The 15,645-nt window shown below is 35.4% G+C and overlaps 2 non-coding genes across 2 annotated transcripts; both read left to right on the forward strand.

Moving 5' to 3' along the window:
• The first annotated feature begins 13,293 nt into the window (after positions 1–13,293).
• Positions 13,294–13,365, forward strand: Trnaw-cca. The gene has a single exon. It is a non-coding gene; the product is annotated as a tRNA-Trp (tRNA).
• A 1,328-nt stretch (positions 13,366–14,693) lies between these two features.
• On the forward strand, positions 14,694–14,765 carry Trnaw-cca. The gene has a single exon. It is a non-coding gene; the product is annotated as a tRNA-Trp (tRNA).
• Positions 14,766–15,645: the final 880 nt, after the last annotated feature.

The raw sequence follows: 15,645 nt of genomic DNA on the forward strand, positions 1-15,645 counted from the left end.
TATTATACAGTGTATTCGAATGTTAAATCGAAATATGTAAAAATATATGTGAATATTATTTTAGTCAAATAAAAAAAAATGTGTAAAAAATATTTAGTGTACATTTTTATACGGTAACTAAAAAAAAATTTACCGTGTGTCTGTCGGTTAAATATTTTGAATCTACCTATAAAAAATGGACTTAGAACATACAGATAAATACTACTTTCGTATTTACAAATCATTATTAATATCCGCGCGTGCGTCACCGTCCGTGATATTATGACACGAAGGAGTCGGTTTTGAAATCGCTCGGAAACATTTTCATTACAATCAACATGAAACTGATAAATTTTTATATTTTTTTTTTTGTTTTTTTTCCATTCCAAACTGCTAAGCTCCTCGTACGTATACCGCTTGCCACGATGCTGTGGCGTTCAGTGCACGTACAGTATTGCTTCGAAGTTGTCTCGAACGTATTGTGTACTTTTTCGACGTGATTTGTATTCCGACGAACTCGTCGCCGGAACGATGAAATTGTCCGGAAAAAACCTCATCGACCGTCGCATGGTATATTGTACGTGACCTTATGCCCGTGGCGATAAAATCATAACCGTGCGCGAACGTCTCGAGTCTGGTCGCGAATACGTTTTGAATAATTTCATTTTACCATAACATCTACGTGTACATGTATGGTAACCCCTCGCGCAATATCGTATACACACAGTCCTACCATGATTTGTTCCGAATAACATACCGTCGCCCGAACAATCCACCAAAAAATGTTTCGGACGAACAATTATTGAACAATTATTAAACAATTTTTTATGGAGGGTTAACATGTTTCTGAAAAACAAATTATTTTATAATATTATAAAAAAGTACGTGTAAAGTACGAATTAATAAATGTATTGTTCTATAATTTTAAATGGAGGGGGGGCGAGACCCAAAAAATCACCCTTCGAAAACACGTCACTGGCTGAAAAGATGTTTAAATGTAGGAATTAAGCACACTAATGAGAAATGACGATAAATATAATAATATTCCAACACAATTTTGTACAAAAACTTCCTCGAGATTAAGTTATGCGAGTACGCGTAAAATATCGAATTTTTATTTGATTACAAACCTTTTATAAGCCACACACGAACAAGTCAATATTTGTTTGATATAACGCATAAAAATACTATATAATAAAGTCGTGTACGTGAAAAATAAACAACATCAGCTTTGGCGAGTACACTATTATTTCGATTATTCCACGATGTTTACAACGTTTAACGGACAATCCGTATCATTTAGATCACGCGTCAATTTTTCGATTTTCACCTATTACGAACTTGAACGGAAGGATCTGTAACAATCGATACATCATAGTTAGCTTATACAATAGTACCTATGTCAGTATGTGTATTATTGCTAATTAGACACTACGTCCCCCTCTAATTTCGTTTAACATATGGTCTATGGCCAATATAAAATATACGTAAGATTCGGCAGTCCGGCCACGAGGGTCATCCATTTTAGTTGAACTCTTTATTGTTTTGATATAGAAATCCGTAAGTTATATTATGTGTTTTACCACGATAATTATCTGAACCGATTTACGTTTATTTGTAACATTAAGGTCCTTATTCTTCAAGTTCCCGAGCTACGGTTGAACGTATTCAAAAGGACTAGAAAATCTTCCCTGAGTATCCTGAATATTTAACTAGTCACCTCCGACCGCTGTAAAAGTTCCTACTTCCTTTCTCTCAGAACTCGCATTGATGAAACGTCGATAGACAGTTGATTTTTTTTTTTGCGTTCTCGATATTTATTTGGAAACCGTGTTTGCGTTAGTCTTCGAACGCCGTGCGATGTTCGACGTACTCTTTTCTCTGCACGAAAACCGCTTTAGCGAGCTCGTTCGAGGAGGAAAACGTGTCGACAGTTTTGGAAGTCGTATCGAATCCATCGAGCTCCGTCCGGAAACGCTCTCGGGAAGGAAACGCGAAAAAGGAGAGGAAAAATTCTCGCAGCATGGCGGCTGCGGCGGAAATGCATGCGACGCGAGCGAGGAGTGTGCACAGGGCGCGGCGTTTCCGACGTCGACGTCCCTTCGGTAGTGCCGCGTTTTCAATTAGCCGCTCGACGGTTTTTTTTTTCAACGCACGGCCATCGTTCGCGCGGCGGCGGTATACTTTTACTTGTCGCGCACAAAGCTTACACATACATACACGTTATCGCATAAATATATACGCGTACAAAGAGTACAGAGACGCCATCGTCACTGGTCCATACGCGTAACTCGCATGCACGTGCACGATATGTACGCGTACGAGTACGTTTCAAGTGTGCATCCGCACACACGTAGAAACGTGTATTATATGTGTGCATGTGCGTGTGTGTGTGATATTCGCGTTCAAAGGACGCCAAGAGACAGGCACAGCGGTATGGTGGTTGGCGGTGGTGGAGGAGCGAAGGAAAAGTACGAATACACAGAACGTGTGCGTGCGTGAGGGCCGGGGGCGGCGATGGTGACGGGAGCGCGGCGTGCGCGAGGGACGCGTATAAAAGAGCGAGCGGGAAAAACGCAATATTTATTTTTTAAAAGGAACGTCCGTTGTCCGGGACAGAAGAACGTAATATGTACCGCGCTCGCCGCCAGTCTCGCATTCTGACAAACGGTCCTCCGTACTCCGGATAATATATCGTCGACGGACGTTATTATTATTACCCCCGTACGCGCACGCACTTGCGGGCGACCCGAGGAAAACGCATATTTTCGGGAAATTCTCCTCGCGACCACGGTCACCGAAAATTTCCCACATGTTTTTATTACGACGCATACGTACACGCGTAACGCGATCCACATACCCCGACGGCTTTTGTCGTCGTCCCTTGCTCCGCGTGTCTCTGCGTGACGTACGCGCGCAAATGTCTCGTACCGCGTAATATCGGTCGACATCCGAGCGTCCTTTGTGCCCGTCCGACCGACGAAATCGTTTTAAACGTTACATAATATTTTAACAAACTCTATCTCTCTCTACCTCTTTCTCTAGCTCGTGAGAACACACGCACGCGCATAAACTTACATGTTACTTTACAATCGAATTCACAACTACCCCATGACAATTAACAAATCATTTGACATGATCGTGATATTGTTGATAATATGCATAGATTAGTACATGAAGCGTTTCGATGTAACTAGTGGCGTGGACAGGACTATAGTTTTAGAGTTCTAAACCTTCCCGAATCATACCTTCCTCCGGCCAAAGTTTCGGTGTTGTAAGTTTTTCGAGCCAATTTTTAGTATCAATCGTGTTATTGAGTGCGACAATAGTGTTCCGTTCGGGAATCCACTAAATTATTTCGTTAATTTGTTGCGAAATTCGTTCAAAACATTCGAGTCAATCTTAAAGGCAGTTATTATAGACACCGATGATTCGTACAGCCTTTCACATTTTGAGTGAATCGAATTGATATTTTGCGTTACGCGTAAGTAAACCACTAAAGTGGTTTTCTAAAGTATACCGTAAAAAAATTATTGCCGAGGAAAAGAACATTTTTGACGTAAACGTTTCCCGGTAAGCTTCGATAAATCAATATATTATGTTTTAACAATATTATGTTACGTTTAACCACGCATAGTATTGCAATGGCATTGCGATTATCCGTCTACACGCAATAAATATATTTACATAACGTGGTGACAATATCGTGTATTATGTATTGCTGTGCCTCCAATATTATTGAATTGTATATGGTCGACGACCGATATTTTCAGGATCGATTCGATTTCGAAACGATATTTACGACTTGAAATAAAAAAAGAAATATCAGTCAATACGCCGTGTACGATGTTCTTTGTCACACACAAACACACATACTTATACTTACATATATACATACATATATACAATAAAGTGTGTTGACGCGAGTAAAAACAATATATACAATGTACCTGATAGGTTTTTAACGACTCCGTGATATATTATTATAATAATATAGATCGTCGAACGAAACGTTTCCCACGTAATGTCCACCATAGATTATCGACTCGGTTAATGAAAACGTTGAAAACTATACTTATACGAGCGCGCGTTTCTGTGTGTCGATCACGTGGAATATGGATGCGTTACGCGTACAGAAACAAGTTTGGCGGAACGTGTATACCGTAGCGACGCGTCGGTGACGGTCGTAGGTCTACCTGTATGTGTACGCGATGCGTACGTGCAACTCGGTATAGGTACACTATTTATACATGTAATTTTATTAATATATTTTACGATCGCGGAGTGAGAAACCCATAGACTTCGTTTGACGGCCAATCGATTATTACCAGGGCTGTGAATTATATACATGCACTATAAAAGTCGATAACACGAGGAACTCACGAAATCATGCATTTGTATGCCCTTACCGATTAAATATGCAAAAATATGCAAAATAAGATATTTATTCGTATTTGATTTATAAATAACGCAAAACAAATTTTAATAAAATCCATTTTCTTATACGATTTAGCAAAACGTTAAAAAAATGTATGAAATTCACAGCCCTGATTATTACTATTAAAATATTACCGACAAAATTAATTTGAAAAATTTGACGAACCAACCGATTTACGACAAAGTGGTCGGTGCTTAATTTTATCGCTATTCGGCACTGACTGATAACCAAGATCAAATTTTATACACCATCGAACCATCAAAAAATGCTCTAAAAAATTGAACTAAAATAGCCAATAATACATTTTTATTGGAAAAACGTCATCAAAAAATGAAATGTACATATTTTTTATTATTAAAATAATTGTTTTATTATTTACCCGCAGAAACAAATCATGACAATAAAGAAAATATAAAATCATAAATAACCGATTATTTTGAAAATAAAGAATAATAATATATTCTTAAGTGTTTTAGTTGAATAAAAAATGAAATTCTAAATTGTTTAATTAGTGAATAATATTGAATTTTTATGTAGCAAAATTATAATAACAATATTACATTTATAACATTAACGATAATAATAATAACCATGTCGATCATGATAGTAATAACAATAACAATAAGTAATAAATTATTAATATTTAATTCTTCAATAACTTAATTTCATGCAATTATAGAAATATCATAAACTGTCGATGTCGAATAAACCACAATTTCATAGTACTTCAAAATGAAAATAAACCGAGAACTACAACCTTCGACCACTTACAATTAATATTATCTGTGAACACTGATATAGCTTTTTCAAGTGATATCAGTTTTTATTTATAATGATAACAATAACATTGATGGCTTAATTTCCGATACTACATAATATTTTAAAAATACGGAATACATTGATTTCAATAAGTTGAAACTTAAAGTTATGTACGCAACATTCGAGTTAAATATAGTCATATAGAATTATGTATAACGTATATAAAAATAATGAATAAATTGTTCGGAATAATAAATAATGAATTATTCTGAACATGAACAATGGGCGATTGATTACAGCAAGCGATTGGTAACATTAACAGTGATTATAATAAGTGGTGTTCACCGTTGTTCTGGCATTCTCCAACTCTCGCGGCTGTATACTATAGTTCGATAAAACCACGATACCGAGGGCTGCAGGGTTAATCGAACGGACGGCACGAGAAGTTTTTGGAAAGTTGTTGACGAAAGTCGTTTGGTAATCGATTTGGTTTGAAATCCATACACTCAAATATTATCGTTCAGGATCAGGGTTGGTCAAAAAAAAAAAAATCGAATTAATTTAGTAAGTAAATTAGTCAGTTTCCGTTGCGGTTTAACTATATATGAGTTGTGAAAGTGTTATAGTTACCAAATTATTTTAATAAAATATGCGCATTTCTACCGAGTTTTTTATAATTGCCATTTGCAGTGAACATGAAAAAGTAAATGTCCATTGTTAACAGACGAACACCGATTTTCCGCACTCTTTCCACGTAACGTTATGTAATATATTTAATTACATTATGTGTTTTTTTTATTCAGGACACAATACTATATTCATGCGACCCGAACCCGTAGTATTTTATTATTTCTAATAATTTTTTTAGACAGAATTTTAGAAGGTGATCTTTGTGACGTAAAATCAATAAGGTATAATAATAACATCGGGAAAAATTATATTGGTAATAAAAATCAATAACCCCGGTGGCGCAAAAATATATTGGAAATTTTTCACCACATTATAGTGTATAAGACAGTTGAAGACTGGAACCATAAAACAAAAATTCAAGGGCTAGTGTTTACAAGAGATACGGAGAAATTGAAAGGGGATGATCATTTTTCGTGAAAGCTTCATAATGAAACTTAGTGAATAGATTAATCATATTTGTATTTAAATTTATTATAAGTGAAGTGGTGATGTAATACAACGCAATACGCAAAGTACATCTTAATTATATTTCAAAATTCAAATCATCTATGTATTGAAAATTCTTTTAAATTTTGAAAAAACGATTTTCGTATGTTAATAAAAATGTCTATAAACACATTCTGTTTCGGAAAATTGAATATGTATAAGTGTGTGACATGATACTAAAATATCGGTTTGAAATAGGGTGAATTAAGTTATTTTCATGGCATAGACAATATCGTGATATTATTTGTTGAACGCATATCGTAATTTTCTAGTCAACTGTGTAATAAGGAATTTCATTATACGTTCAACAAATAATATCACGAAATTTCCTATGCCTCACAAATACCTAATTTCACCCTACCTACGAGTATAAGTATTTGTATTTTTACAAACACAAAAGCTAATTTAAAATAAAAATATAGTTTTAAAACCGTTTTATTTTCCTTGTTTTGCTCCGAATCTAGAACGTATAATGCAAATGACCTGAGTTTTATAATTTAATCTAAATAAATTATAGTGAAGACTTTATTTAGAGCTATTTTATCCTATTATAAATGTAGTTCACGTTAAGATGTTGAGCAGGCAACATATTCACAGTCTAAACCATCTCTCGTGTGAATTAAAAATTACCGAGGTAGGAAATTACGATAACACACGCAAACATGTATGTTTATACTGTGTGTGTGTGCGCGCACAGGAGAGAGAGAGAAAGAAAAGTATACGCACGCCAAAGTTAATATAAAGTATTCACGAGACAGACAAAAGATTTTACAACTTCTTTATAATATTATAATATGCGGAATACGTTTTTCCGGGCGAAATATGTTCAAAAGTTTAAACTTCCTTGTTTCTACTTCCTGGCCGCGTCGTTTGCCGTTGTAATTGTTTGCACGGCACACAATTAAGCTATTATTCTCCGGCGAATATGTACACTAAGCGCGTCTGTTATTCGAGGGTACCTATAGGTACAACCTAATACTAGTCAGTACAAGACCAGTTATCAAGTTCCAAACTGAATGTCATTTTCAAGTTACTGATCTATATCGTTCTATAAAAACAATAATGTAACTAGACGAGTTTCTCTTTTCGTCTATAATCCGATCGGTGACATAAAAAGTTACCGATTCTTAACCTAACCTTCCCATACTTAGAATGTCATGCTCATTTCATCTATCAATTCGTCTTTAACTTATAATATGCTATATATTACATGTTATGATGCTAACTGTTTGAGAAAAAAACTTTTTGAAAAATGATTAATATTTTTCAACCAGGTCACTGAATAATGATTTCGAACGCAACTCGTCCGGACCTGCAACAATTTTATCACATATACATCTCGCGTCCATCGATGTAACATTTAAACCTCGTCGTGCGCCATAAGTTGTACCGAGAGATCGATCAACCGCTTAAACTTGAGTTTGCGAATCTTCAACTACGAGTATTTCTATATTTATATCTAGATCAAATATTGTTCTAGCTGAGTTGCAGCTGCTGACGCGGGTCATGCGATTTTCTGCGGGTGAGCAGTCCTGCACGGTCCGACCACGGTATGGCCGAGGACAACCTCGTTACACGATTTTCGTAGTCCGTAGGTCTTTCCAAATTCACAAACTCAATCATTTCGGATGTTTTGTAACGATACACTGCAACAACGTATGATGAATGAATCACCGAAGAGCAGAAAATAATATGTTTAACGATTACAGCGTGGCAATGGATTAGGACATTATCAGTATACGAGACTGGTAATCATATAAATATTGCTTTGTGTAATATTTTATATAAGCGCTGTAATATCGTGTGCTATATATTCATAAACCCATATCGTGCGTACCGCTCTCGGATGTTCCGATCTCTTCGAGCTGCAAACGAAAATTGTATGCGTTCGAATAGACGTTTATTTTCGAAACCGGCGATTACATACATATTCGAAACTTTAAAACGAACAAAAAACGATTTTTGAAAGTCTGACTTATGTACTCGATGCTGTTTCGCTACTGACCAAGGCCTGCGTTTATGTAAAAACCCGTAAAGCAAATTTTATCTCGCGCACCGCGCGTGTAAATACATTTTTCTGTAGCAGTGCGAAGCAATAACAGTAATAGTCGATAATGGCACACCTTACCTAAACCGAAACGTTCAAACTGCACTCGGGTCAAATACCGATACCGACCGAACTGTACTTTGGTCGAAAAGTGACATTCGTACGATTGAAATAAACGCAATGGTATTTGTAATTGTAATGAAAAATGGTTCGCGTTGTTCGTATACCTTTTTAACATTTTAAAACGTTGCGGTAATCACAAAAATTTATTTAAATATATATGTATATTATTTTCGTGATCTGTCCATGCATTTATTTCCTATAAAAACAATAATACGCTAAAGATGTAACGGTATTTTTTCGAACCGAGTTCAGTTCAACCATCGTCTTCTTTTCAATCTAAAGTAAGGTTTGCTTACACGCTTGAGGGACCGGGAGCAAAGAATAAAAATAAAAAAATGCAATGACCGCGATGACGGATGTCCTGCACGCAAGCGCATATCAATCACGAGAGAACACGCTCGCCGCAGTGGTGCGCAACCGGAATCGCGTAATACTGGGCGGGTTAACAATAGAAATAATAGTAACACGTAGTACGTAACGTAAACGACGAGGAAACGAGTGACACGAAAAACTTAAAATATATGTGTGTGTGTGTGTGTGTGTGCATTCGCATAAAACCGTAATTGTTGTGGTCACGGTCGAATGGTCGAGGAGGAAACTCGAAAGTCATCGGCAGAGTCATGGCGAAATTTTAACGATTTCGTATACGTGCCATTATCGTCACCGATAAAATACATATATCGATGCGCCTTTTATTCAGTGTGCCCTGCCGAGACGCGTGCCGCCGTCCATTACGCGTATCCCGTATCATTATTATTATTATAATAAGTGTGCGCGCGCGAAGAGACAAAAAACGAACTGGTTTCCGGCGGCGGCGGCAGGGGTCCCTTGACCTTTTATTTCGCTTTATTTCTTTTATGTTATCGTTTTTATTTTCATTCTCTGTATGCCCTAACTCGTAAAAAAAAAAAAAAAAAACGACAGAAAGAAAAAGAAACGTATTATTTTACGCGCGCGCGCGTCGGAAGGATATGGAAATTTGTACGTACACCGAAAATTTGTCGCGCACCGTCATTAATAATATCGTCGTCCCTTCGACAATGGGCCGTCGTCGTCACGGGAGGGAATCCGGATTTATTGCTTTTATTAATATCGCACCGCACCAGTGAAATGAATATATATTTCGATGCTCGCGCCGCAACATCCTTTGGCCCACCCGTCGTACAGCCGTACGATATAATATTGCGTGTCCGCCAAAAATGCTGAACGACAACAATGCGATGTGACGCGTTTCTGACGGAAACCCGTATCGTCGTACGCGTCACGGTTGTGCGACTTACGTCCGACATGCGCGTGTGCAATATAAAATACAACATTTTCATCGTACTCGAAACTACGATCTCTCATCATTATCATGTTATCGATCGTTCGATGTTATTACGATTTTCATATTGTATAAAAAATATAAAATCATAGAAATCAGCCCGTGTAGGTTTTCGCCCTAGAAAATTGAAGGTAGCCACGCTTTGTCGTACTAGGTTTTACGAGTAATAAAGGCGTTTATCGACTCCGGCCCGGCTACTATTTATAATGTCAAAATATTTTCATCAGCTTTTTACTAAACATATTTCGAGAACGGACAGTATGTTTTACTCGTTTACTTTTTACTACCAGACAACTTTAAATACATATATACACGATCGTTTGATCACGTCTTGGTAAAATGTTCAGAAATTAATTTATTATTTATCAAAAATAGTGTCTGATTTTGAAGAATCTATACATATTGTTGATGCGAAATCGTATAACTCAATATCTAGAAGGATAATAGAATAGCGCAAAAATGTAATAGTTTGAATTTTTGCCAAGGCATCAAGTAAAATGCTTGATTTGTATTTAAGATAAAAGTAAACATGTACCACAGTTTTTTTGAAAAATCGTTGATTTCGATTTATTATTCACCTCGATAAACGGTTTAGAAATATCAGTCGCCATTATTTTTCGTTTGAATTCGCAGAATTCATAAATATTACTATTAAAAGATTAAAAAAATAAAGATTTTAAATATTTTAGCCGACTTTCTACGTAATAGTATTATATTTTTAGTAGTTAATCGTCATGTGAACGATGTGTTTTATTTTGCCAACTCTATATTTATAATGTATACGGTTTATAGTACAAGCTTTGGACAATAATTGGCGTGTCAAAAGGTGTTTTAAGAAGTAATTGCTCCCGTGGATGGAAATCGGTGTGTTGCGAGTTATAGAGTGCATGTAGTTAGAAAGTATATATTAATTATAATGGACGTGGCCATTATTGTTTACAGTTTTTGACATAAAAATTACGTGTCGGGGATACAATAATTATAATATTACGCAACACGGAATACATTTTTCGCTTATTACGTAAGAGTCGTTAAGAATAAATGTTGATCAAGTAACTAACCTACCGACATTACAGTATTGAACAAATGCATACAATGGGGCGTGATTGCTATAATATCAGTACATCACGCAGTTGCAGCATTATAAAAGATTCTAAAATGCGAATAAAATTTAGTGCAAGGCGTCTAAACTTCTTAAACGAATTTCTAATAAAATGTAATTTGACCGTGAAATCGTGTCTGAAAATAAAAGCGCCGTCCAATTTTCGAGAGAATCTTGTTATTCAAAATCAACTGATAAAGTTATACTCATAAAATGAATAACTTAACGTATACTTTATTGTACAATCATACAAACATTTTAATACATTACTCACTAATAGATAATGATGTATGAGGAAATGTTTAATTTATTTAAATTTCAAATGTACATTTTGACCCTTACATACGATTATTAATAATAGACAACAAACAACAATATTTTTTTTTTATTTTTTTTAATCAACTTCATGCAACGGGGTTTTAATGCAATTATGTCTATTATTTCGTCCGTGATTACAACATGGTGATGAATGTTCAATAAATAAAATTATACAGGTCGATTTCGATAGTTCACTATAATTCACGGAGTTGAGGACGTTTACTCTTATATACACTCTGATTAGATAAGCTGCTTTAAATCGTACGTGAAACTAATACAAATTTCGCTATGATGAATATGTGTAAAACACGGTCAAAGAGGGAGGAGATTGCTATTTCACCTGTAACAACCCTCCACCCTTCTGGCTACGCACCTGTAATTCACCGTTTAAGCTACGAATAAAATAAGGAAACGAGACTGTTAACCGAACAGATATACCGAACACTATTCGAATGCGTATTAAAGGGTTATTTGTTACGCTACCAGTACATTATGTTATTATTTATAGTATTAACTTTTATTGTTGCTTTTGATAACGATAATTTTTCGGGCACGTAAACCTCCGTACGAGAGCAAACATTATTAAGATAGGATCACGCGTTCCGACTGTTGTTCATACACAGTTTTACCGCGACCGGCCGTGCGATAGAGGTACGTAATAAAACGTATCGAAAAATACAATAATAACAACATTACCCATCCGCGTAAGACGTCAGAAAAAGGTTGTCCGTGCGATCGTTTGGATTCGGATAACTCCGAAATTATGTCCACTGCAATACTCGTAGTTGTTAAAAAAACATTTGCACCCTTCACCGCGTGTTGCACCAACCGTACACGCTATACACGCTCGTGGTGTACAATAATATTGTATACGCATGCATACGTTCATAAATTATAGTATGCGCGCAATGAAAACCACGTATTGCGTTACATAAAATGTATTATATGTTTGTGTTAATCCATCGCGTGTTGCCACTAGGGTTTTGCGTTTGCAGACACACTCGCATTGAGCACCTACAGGAAGTGCACCCACGGTTATGTGTACCTATTGCCGTATCTCCTGAGATGATGAAGCTAATCGAATACCATTGTTCTACAAGATTCTCAGGCATAACACAGTACAAAGTTTGATCGCATTTAAATCAAAATTTCATCATTTTCGAACGTTTAAACTTGGGATGTATGATGGCCGTTTTATTATTTTTACGTTTCATCGTTTAACATGTTAATGAAACTCATGATCTTTAATTATTTTTTTAGTTTACATTAATAGTAGTATACTAAATGTAATAGTATTTTAAAATAATCTTATCTCGTTTTTTGATGATTTCAAAACACCATTTTTATACCAATAATATGATGCAATGCATTATTTTATCGGTATACTAAAAATCACGAGGTTGATGAAAATAAGAAGTTATATTAAAATAAGAAACGTCAAAATATTCAGAATTATCAATTCCATGATTGAAGGATATCTTTGAAATGTTTGAAAATAAAAATAAAAATTACATTTTTTATATTTTTCACCAAAACAGAAATTTAATTAAAATTTGAATAATCGAAGTTGACAAGAATATGATGAAGACTACCCATAGCCGTCCCAAGGAAGGAGCGAACGGGGCAAACGTCCCATGGCGTACGAAATATTATGAATTTAGAGGGCGTCATAAAAATTAATTATAATGATAAAAACTATATGTTTTATATTAGATAGGTAAGCATTATATTTTCTTTTATACTGAAATATCTAAGATAGGTACGTATTAAACTGTACAATATATACATATAATAATACATATACATACGTATAGTTAATTATGAAATTATGTAAATAGTGTGTTACATGTCTACATTTATAAATATTACCGTATGATTATTGATAAATGATTGATACCGTATATTATTGATAAATGAATAATAATTGATGATAATTAATTTTATCGTACTTTCTTATAACTGTATAAAAAAATTAATTGCAAATAAATTATAATTTAAAAAATTTGAATATAAACACAATTTGCATAGACTTCGTGGCGCAACGGTAGCGCGTCTGACTCCAGATCAGAAGGTTGCGTGTTCAAATCACGTCGAGGTCAATGATTTTTGTTTGATTGATTTAATGTACAACTTTAATTTTTACAATTTTTTTAAAAACATGTCTGAAAATGTTTACAAAATTTACTATTTAATGATTACCGTTTTAAATTAGTCGCGAAGAACCGTTACGCCGATTACATCGTTAGATATTACAACAGTTACCATGAATCAAACGCTCAAAGAATTCGATGAATAACAACAAATTTGTACAGATGTTTTCGTATTTTAGATCTTTTTCAACGATGCATTCCATATTTTAATATTTTATTTCTATAGTTATATTTTATTTTTTTTATATTTCTTTATTTTCTATATTTTATCGTTATCGGTTATAACGTTTAAGGTGTAAAACGTTTCGCGCTTATCGGTCGTTCACAAATGTTTTTTCGACGGTATTCTCTATTGACTCATCGCAAATCTCGTATAATATGGCGAAACCGTATTCGTACGGTGTAGATATGGTTGATTGAAAGAATAAATAAGGGACTTTGAAAAATGTACGTGGGATCATATGTTTATCGGTAGGCGTAAGCTTTCGTTTGCGTAAGAAAAAAATAAAATAGATGGGAGTATCTATTTTCCTCCAATATCAAATATTCGTGCGTCGGTTATACGTAACCACAACCAGTAAACAACCGCAGGGACATTACCGTATCTGCGGCTGCGAGTTGATTTTAACCATGGCAAATACACTAGTCGATGGTCGTCTGCGTACACTGTCAGACGTTTCATCTTCGTGGTATATTTTTGAGCGAGTGGGATTGATGTCCGGTCCCTCAATGGAAAGTTAACACACGGATGAACGCGATTCGTTGCATTTCGTACCGAGACCAAGGGTCGCTTAATTGGTTTGCAAAATCAATGCCAAAACTTCATGTATATATTATATATATTACCTATATTCCTAGAAAGATCAACTGGTCGGTGACCTTTCCAACAGTCAGTATCGTTCTCCAACATTTTCAATGTTTGGGAGGTAGGTATGGGAGGTTGATAAAAAATCAATGAGTTATCGCTATCGTTCATCGGTAAATTGTTCTTAACATTTTTTTCTCGTGCGACGAATACATTTATGTTGTAATCGTAAGTATAAACTATACGACGAGACAATGAATTTTCACATGCCTCATGAATATAAAACGAATTGACTGCAGCAAAAAAAAAAACGGACAAAATGGGGGAGGGGAGATAATACCCCATAAACTTTCACCCGCAAGAACGCCCGTGTTTAGATTAGGTACGGAAACGATACATCGACCGACGGTTCCATTTCTGCTGATACCGGCCGTTCGTTTAGAACACACAAAGTTCACACTTTCGTCCAACCGACTTCGTGGCGCAACGGTAGCGCGTTTGACTCCAGATCAAAAGGTTGCGTGTTCAAATCACGTCGAGGTCAGTGACAGAACTTTTTGTGTTTTAACAGAGTTTTTACCTTATTTTTTTCCCTCCATTTGCTCTATTGCGTTCCCAAACATTCCACGGAGAACTACCCTTAGGTAATACACAGTAAATATATACACGAGGAAGGACGGGATATTTTTAATTCTTCGACGTGTATAATATATATTTAAACTTTAAAACGGCCGATCGTTCATGTGTAATCACCCTGTATACGGATTTATAATATCGAAAAAAAAAAATGAACACAATTGCTGTTGTTCAGATAATATTCTGCCGAGTGCGATGAGTGTGCGTCAGCGACGTGTGGCTTCTCTACCGTGTCAGAGTACGAAGTATGTCAGCGATAACACGAACTAATATTTTCTTATGATGGCTTTCGGTTACAATCGGAGCTTATTTTGCCGACGCGATAACGATCGTAAAAAGATACAAGTTTAAATGAAAATTTAATATTTTTCATAAATTTATTTGAACTCTAAATTCATTAGAAAACATTTAATTTTACGGCTAATTCGTTATGAATTTACAAATTACAACTTGTAATTTGTATACAATATATACATACCAGTGAATAATTTTAATCTGTAGTTTAAACTATCTTTCATCTGTTTTCCTAATCCAATATTCGTCTTTGCCCTTTTGTCCTCGTCGGCTCTGTTGTCAGGGAGACTTGTCTCGTAAAGTTAACTGTCGTTAACTGGAAACCAAAAATAATATAGATCTTCTTTTTCTTCTTCCTCTTATTCCATCCCACTTTCTACGTATATTTACCCTCTTCGCCGAAATGGTTGTAATGGAAAATGTTTTTATGTTGAGTTGTATATATTTATGTAAACATGGCCTGTAGGGGCTGCATATTACTTGCGTCCCGTCTT

Source organism: Sipha flava, unplaced genomic scaffold (assembly GCF_003268045.1).
Source record: "Sipha flava isolate LNK unplaced genomic scaffold, YSA_version1 73_pilon_pilon, whole genome shotgun sequence".
Lineage (NCBI taxonomy): Eukaryota > Metazoa > Arthropoda > Insecta > Hemiptera > Aphididae > Sipha > Sipha flava.